The sequence below is a fragment of the Pongo pygmaeus genome, chromosome 4 (genome assembly GCF_028885625.2).
Source record: "Pongo pygmaeus isolate AG05252 chromosome 4, NHGRI_mPonPyg2-v2.0_pri, whole genome shotgun sequence".
NCBI classification, from domain to species: domain Eukaryota; kingdom Metazoa; phylum Chordata; class Mammalia; order Primates; family Hominidae; genus Pongo; species Pongo pygmaeus.
This window is the reverse complement of record NC_072377.2, coordinates 147,854,458-147,869,356: the sequence shown is the minus strand read 5'-3', so window position 1 is coordinate 147,869,356 and position 14,899 is coordinate 147,854,458. Positions and strand designations below refer to the sequence as shown.

General features: G+C 37.1%; 1 protein-coding gene across 2 annotated transcripts in view; it reads left to right on the top strand.

The window, feature by feature from the left end:
- NR3C1 (nuclear receptor subfamily 3 group C member 1) overlaps positions 1–14,899 on the top strand; it is a 121,078-nt gene that overhangs the window by 49,871 nt on the left and 56,308 nt on the right. The window lies entirely within an intron of this gene.

Here is a 14,899-nt window from a genome sequence, read left to right as displayed (position 1 = left end):
TCATTTTGGTGAATAAATGAAGAGAGCCCTGGACACATCTTTTTTTCCTTAACAAAAGAGGAAAATTATTCTTATATGTATGTCTGTAATCCTGACTCTTTGAATGGCTTTAATTTTTTTAAAGTCAGCATTTTTTATAAAGATAGGTGTTTACGATGTGGGCGATATGGCTGGACACTTACATTGGGACCAAATCATGGAAGGCTTTGAACATCATGCTAAGAGGTTTGGGTTTTACTCTGAAGGCAGTAGAGAACCATTATGTTTTTAAGCCAGGATTGACTTGTTCTAAGCTGTACCTTAGAAATATTACTCTGGCAGTTGTACATAGGATGAGCTGTATGTTGCTTTGTTTTGTTTGGGGAGACAGTTCTTGAAGAGAGACTACATACGAAGGCAGTTATATGAGTCATTACTAAAGGTCTGGCAAGAAGTAGTAAAAGCATTAACTGGAGTGGTAGCAGTGGGGAAGGAAATAAAAGGATAGATGTGGGAGTCACTTGGAAAGTATGAAGCAATTCATTGACCTTACAGAATCACTGGTTTTCTGCTTCCACTCCATTGACATTGACCTTTCCAAGGTTATCAGTGACCTGCTTGTCGTTAAATTCAGTGGACACTTTCCAGTAACCTACTGTTGGCACCAGCCCTGTGCTAGACACCAGGATCCTGTTTGTAAAGGCATCGCCAGTGGTTTCTGTGATACAATTCTGTTTCTAATTTTCCTCGTTCTACTTCTCTAGACTCTTGGCAAGTTCTTCTTTCAGAGTTTCTCAGAGCTTTGTGCTAGGCCCTCTTCTCATTTTCTCCTTCTCTAAGTGATCCCATCCTTTTCTGTTGCTTCAGTTACCATTTGTCCTTATGCAAAGGACAGCCGTATCTACTGTATCTCCAGCTCAGATCTATCTCTTTTCCTCCTGACCCATATTTCCAACTATCTAACTGGGTATCTTTTCTTGGATGAGTTACAGGTCTCTCAAACACAACATATCCAAAATAATTCATTGACTTATTCTAAGGCTTGCTTCCTCTTTCTCTTGTAGTCCCTATCTCAGGAAGTATATGGTGCTATCAATCCCAAAGCAGAAATCTGGACATAATCCCTAACTACACTTTTCCCCTCTCTGTGCATATAATTGCAGTCATTAGGCCTCATAGATGACTAAATAAATACCTCGCAAACCCTTATATTCTTAACTGCTCCTCCCTTAAGCCAGGCTACCATAATTTTGTAGCTGGATGACTGCATCATCATCTTGACTGGCTCCCTTGTCATCTTCAATCTATATTCTATACTGCAGCTAGAGCTTTCAAACATAAACATGTGATCAGATTAGTCCCCTGTTTAGAACACCCTAGGGTTCTCACTGTCCTGAGTACAGTCTAAGGGTTTACCATGGCTTACAGGGTCTTTTATGATTTGGTGAGCTTTTTATTGTACAACCTTTCTAAACTGCCTTTACTTCCCTCTTTCTTGGCTCTGTGTCTTTGCATAATGCTGTTCCCTTTACTTCACCTCACATCTAACTTTCATCTCCTTTTCACTTCTCCTCTTCCTCCAAAATCCAGCTGAATATCACATTGTCATGCAGGCCCATTCTTGATCTCCCACGTTTGTGTTAGATATCCCTCTTCAGTACCATCACCGCACCAGGTGTGTCCCCTGTCCTAGCATTTGCCTCATTATATTACAACTACTGTGTACTTGTCTCTACAACTCCTGCTAGTCTAAAAGTTTTGGGAGAGCAAAGGTTCATGTTTGTGTTTTTCACTGTGGTATACCCCAGTGCCTAGTATATGATAAGTTCTCAAAATATCTGTTAGTTGTATGAAGAAATGAAAAAGAGAACAGGAAGAGGTAAGTTTCAAGACTAGGAAACAAGGCTATGAAAGCTGCAGGAAAGCAGCAGGTTAAAACCTAGAAGAAGAGTTTGTTTTAGGAAATACTGTGTTTTAAACCACTATAACTGAAGCAAAAAACCAAGGCCTGGGTGTGGATAAAGTCCACTATCTGATAACAGTGGATACTGATGGGTGGCAGAGTTGGAGAGGAAGAGAGCCAGATTCCAAAACAGAAGGGGTAAAGTCTTCTAAGAAGATAGATTATAGTAAGAAGAATTAGGGGATGGAAATATGAGCCTGTTCCACTCATAGATCTTAAACATGAAATGATGAGTCATCATGAAGAGAGTAGGCAATTGTCCAGTGAAGAAGGGGATGCTAACCCTTCTTAACCTTGAATCTCTCAGGTAGAAGCAGTTAGAGAAGGAACAGCTATCATCAGATAGTGTTGTAAGGAAAATGATATTCTTGGGGAAACCTGCGTTTTGGTAAAGCAAAGCAACTAAGAAAGAATATACTACCACTGTTTAACAATCACCACAAAAAGACAGTAGGATCATCTTTGACCCCCCTCATCCTTTCTCAGGAACTTGGAGGACTAAGAAGAGAGAAATCTGTAGAAGAGGCTTCTCTCTCTGATCATCCCTCCACTTCAGTTTTACCACACGTAATGCAACAATAATTAAGAATTTGTATAAAATTTCACCAGGTTGGCATGCGTGGAGAGAAAAATTATTCAGATGTTTTCCTTTGTCAATAATACAAGGAGCATTTGTGGAGAAAAATATTCACAAATACAGTAAGACCCATTCTCTTTCTATATTTATGTGAAAATTTTAAGTTGTGCCCTTGTTTCATGTGTGTTTCTATTTAAAGATACCATACTTAATATATATTGTTGATTCATTAACATCGAACTCATGGCTAACAGCACTATAAATCATGCTTGATCAAAGCTTATGATACATGTACTTTCTTCGTAAGGTACATCATAGTCTTCTCGTACATGGGAACTCTAGGTAGTACTTCAGGACTATGCAGAGGCCATTTTAAACAGCAAAATTCCCAACAAAAAGCACAAAACTCAAAAAATGTGCCACTAAATTTACCATGAAAAGGACACTTGTTTACAGTTTGAGAGCTAAAACAAGAAGGTGGAGTGTCACTTCGTTTGACCTCAGCTGGGAACATGCATATCAGTCGACTCAAATTTTTTGCTATTCTGTGTTTATCCACGAATCGATAGGAAAGCAAGTATGGATTTGGGGGTTACAAATAAAATGTAGCAAATGTGTAAACTTGCAGATGTGGAATCTACAAGTAATTAGAATCAACTATGTTTGTCTGATCATTAAATCAGTTTTTTAAAGTACTATTATAACACCTTATAACCTGCCCCATTCACTGAGTGTTGTAGTTTATAGTTTCATTGGGCATTTTCAGTAGTTTTATCTGAAGTCACATTCAAATTTTGTAATTGAAGCTCCAAAGTATGCTACCGGAAACACGAGTTGATACTGTGAGACAAAATCAGCAGGTAATCCACCATCATCACAGCTGTGGGCTAGAATGCTCAAGAAACCTTCTTGGAGGCCCAGAGACCTGAGATGAATACTGAAGAATCATAGGCAGGTTTACTCTGTCAAGCTGCCTGTATTTTGAGAGTGTAGTCCTCAGACCAAAAAGACATCAAATGAACAAACTCAGATGGCCTCACTGGGGAACAGAGATTGAAAGCTGACACTGGAATGTGTACTTAAAAAAGTGAGAGCCCATTTTGGAAAGGCAGACTGGGCACAGAATGTGGAGAGCTATATTTGCTAACTGAAGAAATTTAGACTTTATCCTCTACAAAACAAAGCTATTGGTTTTTGAAGGTTGCATAAAAGCTGCATTTTAACAGCATATCTTTTGGTAGAGCTGTTACCTGCCTGAAAACATCAATGTCATTTCACACAAATGATACTTATCCCTTGGTGTTTGGTCTAAATTTCTACAACGAGAATGTGATTTTATAGTCTTTACTGGGGAAGGAAGTAGGTTTTTCAGGCTGAAATTCTTGTGTAGCAAAAATTAACACTTAAGTTAGCCCTTGGCAGTCTCCAGTTCTATAATAGTAAAATGGATTTCCCAGAAAGTCACTCTCTATCCACTTGAATAGACATTAGAAATAACGTACTTTAAGTGGGATTTACAGAGGAAGGGGGCCTTTAATTCTTTACTAGTGTGATGCCCTGTAAAAAAATAACTAACATTAGAGTTGAGGCCTAGGAATATTAGCACTGGGTTAAAGTCTGTTTTCAAGTGCAAGTTTTTCTTTTTATTTGTGTGTGTGTGTGTGTGTGTGTGTGTGTGTGTGTGTGTGTTTCAAATAGAAGAAGGAAATGCCAATTTCAGTTCTTACAAATATTAATGACTGCAACTTATAAAAATGTTACAGACCATATTCTTCCCTTTTGTAACAGATGAGAAGATTTTGAACTTTCGTCTCTACTTTTTAGTTTGGTAAGACAATTTGAATAAACTGCAATAATTGCAAAAGATTTTTGAGTATTTGGACATTTGACATTTCCAGTGTCAAATATACATTTTGTGTACTGTATAAACATTCTAGAAAAGAGAGACAGGCAGGGAGGAAAGTGCTCATTAAAAAGAGCTTCACCCTCTCTGAAAAGGGATTTCCTTTACGGTGCTGTGTACTAAAGCCTGTGTTGTAAATCAGAAAGCACTGAGCACACGTGTTGCTGCTTTGGTAGCATCAGAAGTCGGTTTTCATTAGCCTTATACCATTCACTATTTCTGCCAAGCAATCTTAAATTATAAAAGAATCTTATTTGATTTTGTGATTCTCTTGTTTGTTTTCTGCTCATAAAGAAAATATCCTAAATTGAACAATGGCATGCTACGTTTTTAGTTTTTAAGACAGCTAATGTGTAAAAAGACATTTAAAGTATAGTTGTGTTAAGTTTTTGAAGTTTCCGGTTGTTTCAGTTTTGCTGCTATACTTTGTTAACATATTTTAGGAATGTTTCATTTTAGCCACAACTAGGATATAAACATTATTTTGGTGGCTTTCTCCTTGTAAGCACGAGATCAACCAAATTTGGGAAATTTTGATTTGTTAGATTTATAAATTTTACAGTAACACAAAAGTCTGATTTCCTATATATTTTCAAGGCCCCTATACCTTTGTCAAAATAAAGTATCAATGATAAATGAAAAAATCATAAACTATGTTCAGGCCAAACTGATACTGACTTTTTAAAAAGGCTAGATAGAAATCTGTTTTCCTCTTCTGTTACATCTCCTCTTCTGAAGACCACTTTGTGTGGACTGAAGGTTTGAGATCCTAGGACCTAGGCTAGAACAGATTAGGAGATTGTGCTGTATGTTAAGTGGCAGATACCATGGAATTCTAAGCCTGTTACTAAGGAGGAGAAGAAGAGGCACAATGACCCTGACACAGCCCCTTGGTTGACCACAGCAGATGTCTCACTTGAGCAAGTAGATATCAGCTCAATTGCTTGCTGATTATCTCTAACTTGTCAGTAACTTACTTTGATAACCTAGATTTAGGATTCTGACAGCATGCAGTTTATGCCTTATAGTAATCTGCAGTTTATGAAAATCATAACATTGTATGTTTAGCATAATGGTTAAGAGCCTGCCATCTGGAATGGTCTACTTATTTGGGATCCAGATACAGTAAGCTCTCACTTAACATCATCAGTAGGTTCTTGGAAACTGTGACCTTAAGTAAAACAACCTCTAATGAAACCAATTTTACCACAGGCTAATTGATATAAACAAGAGTTAACTTCCTGTGGTATATTTCTGGTCACAGAAACATCACTAAACTTCTAAATAAGGACCCAAAACACTTGTAATATCAACCACTGAAATAAATGTGAGCTGTATATACATTTAAGAATAATAAAAACAAAAAATAATTATTTACCCAATTTTTGGTGAACCAGTGAGTGATAGTGATCATAGTGATGGTGGATGAAATCAAGGAATAAATATTTGCAAAGTGAAAATTGTAAGAAGCACCCCCTATCACCACATAGCTCAGAAATAATAATTAGGGCAGGCTTGCTGAGCATTTTTAAACTGCACTGTTTATTGTCATGCCTTTGAATGATTATCGCAGACTTTATGAATTTTCATTTTATAATAATTTGTAGGCCAGGCACAGTGGCTCACGTCTGTAATCCCAGCACTTTGGGAGGCCAAGGCAGGCGGATCACTGGAGGTCAGGAGTTCGACAGCAGCCTGACCAACATGGGGAATCCCTGTCTCTACTAAAAATACAAAAATTAGCCGGGTGTGGTGGCACACACCTGTAATCCCAGCTATTTGGGAGGCTGAGGCAGGAGAATCACTTGAACCTGGGAGGTGGAGGTTGCAGTAAGCCGAGATTGTGCCCCTGCACTCCGGCCTGGTGACAGAGCTAGACTCCGTCTCAAAAAACAATAATAATAATTTGTATTCATTCATTTTCCAATGTGCTCATTCCAGTTCAGGGTCCAGGGGGCCCGCAGCTTATCCTCATAGCTCAGAGCAGCTGACTCTAGATAGGACGCCACCCCATTGTAGGGTGCACTCACATGCACACTCACACTCAAACTGGGACCCTTTAGACATGCCAGTTAACCTAACGCACACAGCTTTGGGATGTGGGAGGAAAACGAAGTACCTGGAGAAAAACTACACAGACGTGGGAAGAACGAGTCAACTCCGCACAGACAGTGGCCCTGGACAGAGCTGGGCAGGCATCATTTTTTTTTCTTTTGTTTTTGGTGGGGGATGGGAGTGCAGCACGGAGTCTCACTCTGTGGCCCAGGCTGGAGTGCAGTGCAGTGGTGCGATCTCGGCTCACCACAACCTCCACCTCCTGGGTTCAAGAGATTCTCCTGCCTCAGCCTCCCAAGTAGCTGGGATTACAGGCGCCCACCACCACACCCGGCTAATTTTTGTATTTTTAGTAGAGACAAGGTTTCACCATGTTGGCCAGGCTGGTCTCAAACTCCTGACCTCAGGTGATCCACCCGCCTCGGCCTCCCAAAGTGATGGGATTACAGGCGTAAGCTACCGCGCCCAGTCAGCATCTTTTTTTTTTTCTCATCAACATTAAAACAATGTTGAACAAAACATTATTCAAAGACCTGCCGTATGGCTATTTTCTAGTTGTGTGACTTTCTTTGGGAAAGTTAGCTAACCTTTCTGAGCTTAAATGTCTTCATTCATAAAATGGGGCTAGTAATAATGCATAAGGTTTTGTAAGAATTAGAATCAGCTAATACTTAATAAAATACTTAGACCATAATAACTAATTAGTATTAGTTGTTGTCTTTGCTATTATTTTGATGTGGTGGTTGTTTGGTTTCACCTGTGTGCTAACAGGACATGCTGAAATAAAATTTAAGAATTGGCTTTATGATACAGAAAAGCAAACTTTTGTACAATATGGGTATGAAAGATTGTTGGGAGTCTACTTTTTCTTTCTTACCTAATTTGTCTTAGTCTTTTTAAAGCTTAGATTTTCCAAATGAGCCATAGCAAAATATAATGTTTAAAAATGTTTAAATTCTAAGCACTATGTCATAGTTAAATAACTTAAAGGTTGCTACATCTTATACAGTCCAAAAGGAACATAATTAGTAAAATTCTACAATTTAGAAAAAAAACTAGCTGACAGTGACTGATTTATAAAAGTAAAATATATTTTGTTAATACTAATAGTCTTTTTATAAATTAATTGATGACAAAAAATTGAGTGAATAAGATTTGCAGTTCATCTCTCTGTGATGCTGGTTTATTTAATCTCTATAATTTGCTGTATTTGAAAGAGCATAGTAATGGAGGTCATGATAAAATCTAGGCCCAGTGCCACAACTAAATCCCTGTAGGAACTCTCAAGGTTTTGATTTCATCTCTGAATGGGAATAATACCTTCCAAGAATATTATGAAGATTAAAAAGTTACATATTATAAATACACACAGAGTAACAATACTGGGAATATTGCAACTTGTAAGAAAGAGGAAGCATATGGCATATTCTGATGGTTAGGGATTTGGACTCTGTAGCCGGGATGCCTGAAAGAGAACTCTGACTCCACTAATGGCTAGTTATATGAAATTGTGCAGATAATTTAACTTCTCTGAGTTTGCATTTTTCTTTGTCTATATAATGGGGATAATAATAGTACCTACCTCACACATAGTGTTAATTTCTATTAGTGGTTCTCATTAAGATAGTATTGTTGTTGTTCATCCCTGGTTGTTTGCCATCATGTATCTGAGTTAGAGAGTCATTGATTTTAGAGAGTCCTGAGAAGACTATCAGGTGGAGCGACCTGCCTCCTGCTAGACAATTAGCTTTATCCATGAGTTACCAAAGAGGGAGCAGAAACCCAGGGAAGCTGAAAGAGCTGTTGATGGTCACCCTGTGAGTTGGTGATAGAAAGATATCTGGAATCCCAGTAGTTGCCCATTTCCTAGTTCTGGGCTCTACATTGCACTAGAATACTGTGCCATTCTAAATATGAAAAGGCAGTATGACCATTGTGCTTGTCACTTTCCCTTCCCTAGATGCTATCTTATATTTGTCCTTAGGAAATTTAACCTGTGACTTTCAGATCACTTAGAACCTTGGTTGGACAGTGTTTTCTAGTGTTCTTTAGTATATTTTTTTGTCATCTTCTGTTGTCTTTGGGTTCCCTCAGAAGAGCTATACTCTGTGTGCCAGGAAACTTCACACATGGCTGTCTTCTCTTCCTCGGCTTCCCTCTCTACTTACCTTTCCAGCTCGTAGCAAATCAGAAGACTTCTCTGACACCTCTTTCTGTCTAAAGGTCCTTCCATATTCTCACATGGCAGCATGAATCACAGTGTATTTTAACTGGCCTTTTCCTTGTATGTCTCCTAAAATGAGCTGTTGAAGCTTCATGAAAACACAATCTGTTTTACTCAGGGCAGTTATAATTCCAATTACAAAGCACATTCCTGGCTCCTGCCTAGGAACTTGATCATTTTTCGATGCATCCTTGCTCAGGACTTTCTGATTCCTTCTTAAAACATTTTGGGGCATCTCCTTCTCCTGGTTTTTGGAAACATATTCTCATACTGCTATGAAGGTTTTTTCTGACATTTCCAACTTCTCTTAAATTGATTCAGCAAATGTTTTTCCATAATAAATGTCATTGATATGTCATCAATATGGAGAGCAACAACAGAATGCAGTGAGTAAACTCCTCCCCTGGAGGTCTGAGAATCTAGATTCCAGTTCTCACAGAGCCACCACCTTGGTGACCTTGGACAGTGGACCTTCTGAGCCTCAGTGTCCTTATCCCTAAAGTGGGGATATTAATAGAACCCATTCTCAGAGATGTTGCCACGATTAAAATAACCAAGATAATTACTGTAGATGATTTGGCATAGTGCTTGCCACATACTAAGCAAGAGTTAGCATCCATCATTATAGTATGATCATAAAAAATGAACAGACTAATCGAAGTAACCAGAAGGAAAGAAATTCTAATTCTTAAAACGTAATAGTTTTTTTTTTTTTTTTCCTGTGAAACACCTGCATGGCGCCTTTTTGTTATGCATACTGTTTTGACTGTGGCTGTCATAGATTCTTGTTGAAAGTCTGAGAGACTGAGACTTGTCATTTTGAACATGGCATCAGTGGAACAGCTTATGATTCAATAATTGCATCATCCTGGACAAGCACCAGTAGAAGTGAGTCAGGACACGTGATAAAAAGACATTCATTTTGCCCCTCCTCCCTCTCTGTATTTTCTTTGCTATAAAATTATTGATGTTAAGCCCATGGTACTAATATTTCAGTTCAATTCATAATAAAATTTGAGGGCATTTGAATATATTATCTGTTGTAAATTATAATTTTATATTTGGCCACAGAGTATTTGAAGTGGGTCTTTTCTTTCCCCAAAATTCTATTTTAATAACTAAAAAATATTCTTAGGAGAAGTATTATTTAAGAACAGGTTTATATTAAATAACGTCATTTCACTTTCAACTTTCTGGTGGTCAAAAAATATGCTGATACTAATTAGGATATGATACACACGTTCTGTTAGAACAGTTTTGGCAATTAGAAGACTTCTCTTCTTGTGTTTGAAAGGGATGTTACTTGGGGTAGTTATGAGCCATGTATCCAGATGTCCTGAAAGGACCAGTGGTAGATGTATTTCTATTTTTGTCTTTTCTTTTTTCTTTCTGGCATTCTAGTTGCTGAGTGACTGACTTTTGTTTTCAGCTCTTCTCACAATCACCATTGTTCTAATAACTTTGCTTAAATAGAACATCTCCTTTTGCTATAAGCCATGGGGCCATTTACCGTTAATTTTTTAAAGTACTGAAATGAGAACCTCATAAATTAAAGAACACTCCTGATTCTGAGTTAGCAGATCCTACTAAGCCTTTTGCAGATGGAAATTTCCTTTAAATTGGTTTGTTTTCCTTTAACATTCCATTATCCTATTGTTCATTCTTTGGAGCTGTGATTTGTTTAATATATTTCAGGCTTCTTAATAAATCAAGTCATATAAGTTATTATTTGGATCATTTCGAAACTACAACAGCTTATCAAACCTCTGAAAGAAGAGTTTTGTGTTTGCCCACAGACTGAAGAACTGATTCAGTTTTATTGGCTGAGCTGCCTTCATTATTCATATTTAATTCCTGGTACTGAGGGTGGGAGGAGGGAGAGGAGCAGAAAAGATACAACTATTGGGTACTGGGCTTAATATCTGGGTGATGAAATAATATGTACAACAAGCCCCCATGACACGTGTTTACCTATTTAACAAACCCTCACATGTATCCCCAAGCCTAAAAGTTTAAAAATATATATTTGGTAAATCAATTGATGTGTTTTAAAAAATATCGTCTTTTGGCCGGATGTGGTGGCCCACGTCTGTAACCCCAGCACTTTGGGAGGCCAAGCCAGGCGGATCACGAGGTCAGGAGTTCAAGACCAGCCTGGCCAACATGGTGAAACCCTGTCTCTACTAAAAATACAAAAAATAGCTGGGCATGGTGGCGCGCACGTGTAATCCCAGATACTCGGGAGGCTGAGGCAGGGGAATCTCTTGAACCCAGGAGGCGGAGGTTGCAGTGAGCCAAGATTGTGCCACTGGACTCCAGCCTGGGGGACAGAGTGAGACTCCGTCTCAAAAAAAAAAAAAAATCATCTTTTAAGAGATAACTAACCCTTCCCCAGAAGGCAGGGCCAAAGTTAAGGTTCTTCCGGGTCCTTTGTATTCCCTATAAATTTTAGAGTCAGCCTGTCAATTTCTATACACACACAAAAAAAGCCTGCTGGGATTATGATTGGTATTGCATTGAAATTAAATCAATTTGGGTATAAGAGACTTCAATTTGGGGATTGAGTCTATATTGAGTCTTCCAATCCAGGAACACTGTATATCTCTCCATTTAGTCAGATATTTAGTTTATTTCAACAATATTTTCAGATCTTTAGTTCCTTTCAGCAATATTTTCTCATTTTTCCTGTAAAGCTCTTCCACATCTTTTGTCCCATATCTATTGAGTATATGTGTTTTGCTACAGTTATTAAATTATATTAATACAAATTTTATTTTCCAATTGTTTGTCGCAATATATAGAATGTTTTAAAAATATTGTGTTCTGTGACCATGCTAAATTAACTAATTCTAGTCGTTATGTCTTCAATATCTTTCTCTTGAATTTTCATTGTCTTCTCCTTCTGGGACTCCATTCATATGTAAGGCCATTTGATACTGTCTCTCAGGTCCATGAAGTTCTGTTAATTTTTCTTCATTGTATATTTTTTATGTGTTCTTCAGCTGAATGAATGCCATTGATAATTTGGTATGTAATGGCTCACTTAAACTTCCTGTTGTTTGTAAGATATTTCTATTCTCAGCTGTGTCTGGAATCCTTTAGTCCAGAGCCCCACCAATCCTCAGCCTAGAAGGAAGGAGGAGGAGAAGGACAGGGTGAAAGGAAGGGGAGAGCTTCTAGCTTCAGAACAGAGATCAGAAGAAACAACAGAGCAGTCATCTTGGATAAGGAAACTTCCCCCAAACCTATTACTTATATCCTCAGAAATAAGAAAAATAATGCATTTATCAAATTAAAGGATTTTGAAAAAGGGAACATTCAGAGAATAAAACTAAACTCTTGGAAATTAAAAGGATGATAACATAAATGAAAAGCTCAGTTGAAGGATTGAAAGATAAAAGTAAGAAAATATCCCAGAAATAAGAGCAAAAAGACAGCAATGTAAAATAGGGGAGAAGATAAGAGAATTAGAGAAACATCTTAGGAGTTCTAGAAAGAGAAAATGTAGACAACAAAAGGTAAGAAATCATCAAAGACTGGAGTAGCGGAGGTCATGCTGTTTCTTTTTCTATTTTTTATTTTGAATTACTTTTTTTTTTTTTTTTTTTACTGTGAAATAAGCATATGTACATGAGAATGAACAAAACACATATGCAGTCATGTATTGCTTAACAACAGAAATAGGTTCTGAGAAATGCATCATTAGGTGATGTCATCATTGTGCAGACATCATAGAGTGAACTTACACAAATCTGAATGGTATGTCGTACAGTATACCTGGACTATATGGTATAGCTGTTGCTTCTAGGCCACAAACTTACAGCATGTTACTGTACTGAACACAGTAGGCAGCTCTAATACAGTGGTAAGTATTTATGTGTCTAAACAGAAAAAGTACAATAAAAATACAGTATAAAATACAATAAAATTACAGTATAAAAGAGGAAAAAAATACCTGTATAGGTACTTACTGTGAATAGGGCTTCCAGGATTGGAAGTTGCTGTGAGTCATTGAGTAGTGAGTGAATGTGAAGGCCTAGGACATTTATTATATAAAGTCTACTGTAGTGTAAACTCTGTAGACTTAGGCTACACTAAATTTATAGAAAAATTTTCTTCAATAATAAATTCACCTTAGCCTACTGTAACTTTTTTACTTGGTAAACTTTTAATTTTTTTTTAACATTTTGACTCCTTTGTAGTAACACTTAGCTTAAAACACACACATTGTACAGCTGTAAAAAAAATTTTATGTCGTTCTTCTGTAAGCTTTTTTCCATTTTTAAGATGTTTTTATTTTTAAAACTTTGTTACTAAAAACTAATACACAAACACACACATTAACCTAGGCCTATACAAGGTCAGTATCATCAGTGTTCAACCTTCATATGTTATCCCACTGGAAGGCCTTCAGGGGCAATAACAAACACAGAGCTGTCGTCTCCTATGATAATAATGCCTTTTTCTGATATACCTACTGAAAGACCTGGCTGAGAGTGTTTGACAGTTAACAAAAAAAAAAAAGTACACTCTAAAATAATGAAAAAAGTATAATACAGTAAATACATAAACCACCAACATAGTCATTTATTATCAGTATTGAGTATTATGTACTGTACACAGTTGTATTTGCTGTACTTTTCTATAACTGGTAGCACGGTAGGTTTGTTTACACCAGCATCACCACAAACATAAGCATTGTGTTGTATTACAATGCATAGCTACAGCTAAGTGATAGGACTTTTTCAGCTCCATTATAATTTTATGGGACCATCACTATAAATGCTGTCCATCATTGACTGAAATTTATGTCGTGCATGACCATACATACAATTTAATGAATAATAAAGCTAGCAGTGTGTAATTATCAACCAGGGCAAGAAATAGAATATTGCCAGTACCTTGGAGGCCTCCAGTATGACCATATAAGTTTACAAATCCTATTTTGTTCCTCCTCCCCAGAGGTAACCACTGCCCTAACAAATGTGATCGTTATTTTCTTGTTTTTCTTACTACCTATACAAACATCCTTAAACAATATAACTCAGTTTGTATATTTTGAATTCCATGTTAATAGAATATCATATGTATATGAATTTATGTGAATAGAATATTATATATGTCATTTTGCATCTTGCTTTTTTCATTCAACATTGTATGATGCATTCATGTTGTAGTATATAGCTGTCGTTTATTCATTGCTGTATAGAATTATATCCTCAGAGATAAGATATATGGATGTTTATAAATCATTCCACTATTATGAACATTTGACTAGTTTGTAGTTTTTGTTTATTTAACCAAAAAAATGCTGCTGCCAACATTCTTACACATTTTACTGTATATGCACGTTAATTTATTTACAAGTATAAATTTCTTTTTGAATACATGTTTATCAATGGAGTTGCTACATCATAGGACATTCTTGTCTTTGACTTTACTGGATAATACCAAACTGTCTTCCAAAATGATTACGTCCTTAAACTCAGGACATATCTTATTGTCAAATGTTTAATTTTTGTCAGTCTGATGGGTATGTAATGGTGTTTCATTGTAGTTTTAATTTGCATTTCCCTGATTACTAATTAAGCTGAGTAACTTTTCATATGTTTATTGGCCATTTGGAGTTCCTGTACTGTAAATTATAAGTTTTTTTGTCCATTTTTCTAGTTTTCTGTCCTTTTAGTTGAAATCCAAATTTGCCTAAATCTGTTATTCTCTGAGCACAAGTAATTTTGGATGCTTTCCTTTAGATTTAGCCTAATTCTTTATCATTTTGTCAGCTTGATGGTGCTTTTAAGGAGATATATATGTGTGTGTGCGTGCGCATGTGCGTGTGTGTATATATATATATATGTATGTATGTATTTTTTGAGAAAGAGTCTCACTCTGTCACCCAGGCTGGAGTGCAGTGGCACAGTCTTGGTTCACCGCAGCCTCCATCTCCTGGGTTCAAGCTTTTCCCTGTCTCAGCCACCCGAGTAGGATTATAAGTGTGCCACCATACCCAGCTAGTTTTTGTATTTAATAGAAACAGGGTTTCGCCATGTTGACCAGGCTGGACTCGAACTCCTCACATCAAGTGATCCGCCTGCTTTAGCCTCCCAAAGTGCAGGGATTACAGGCATGAGCTACCGCGCCTGGCCTGGATATTTTTTAAAAATATTTTTTATCTAGCACTTTGGTTTTTGGCAGGCA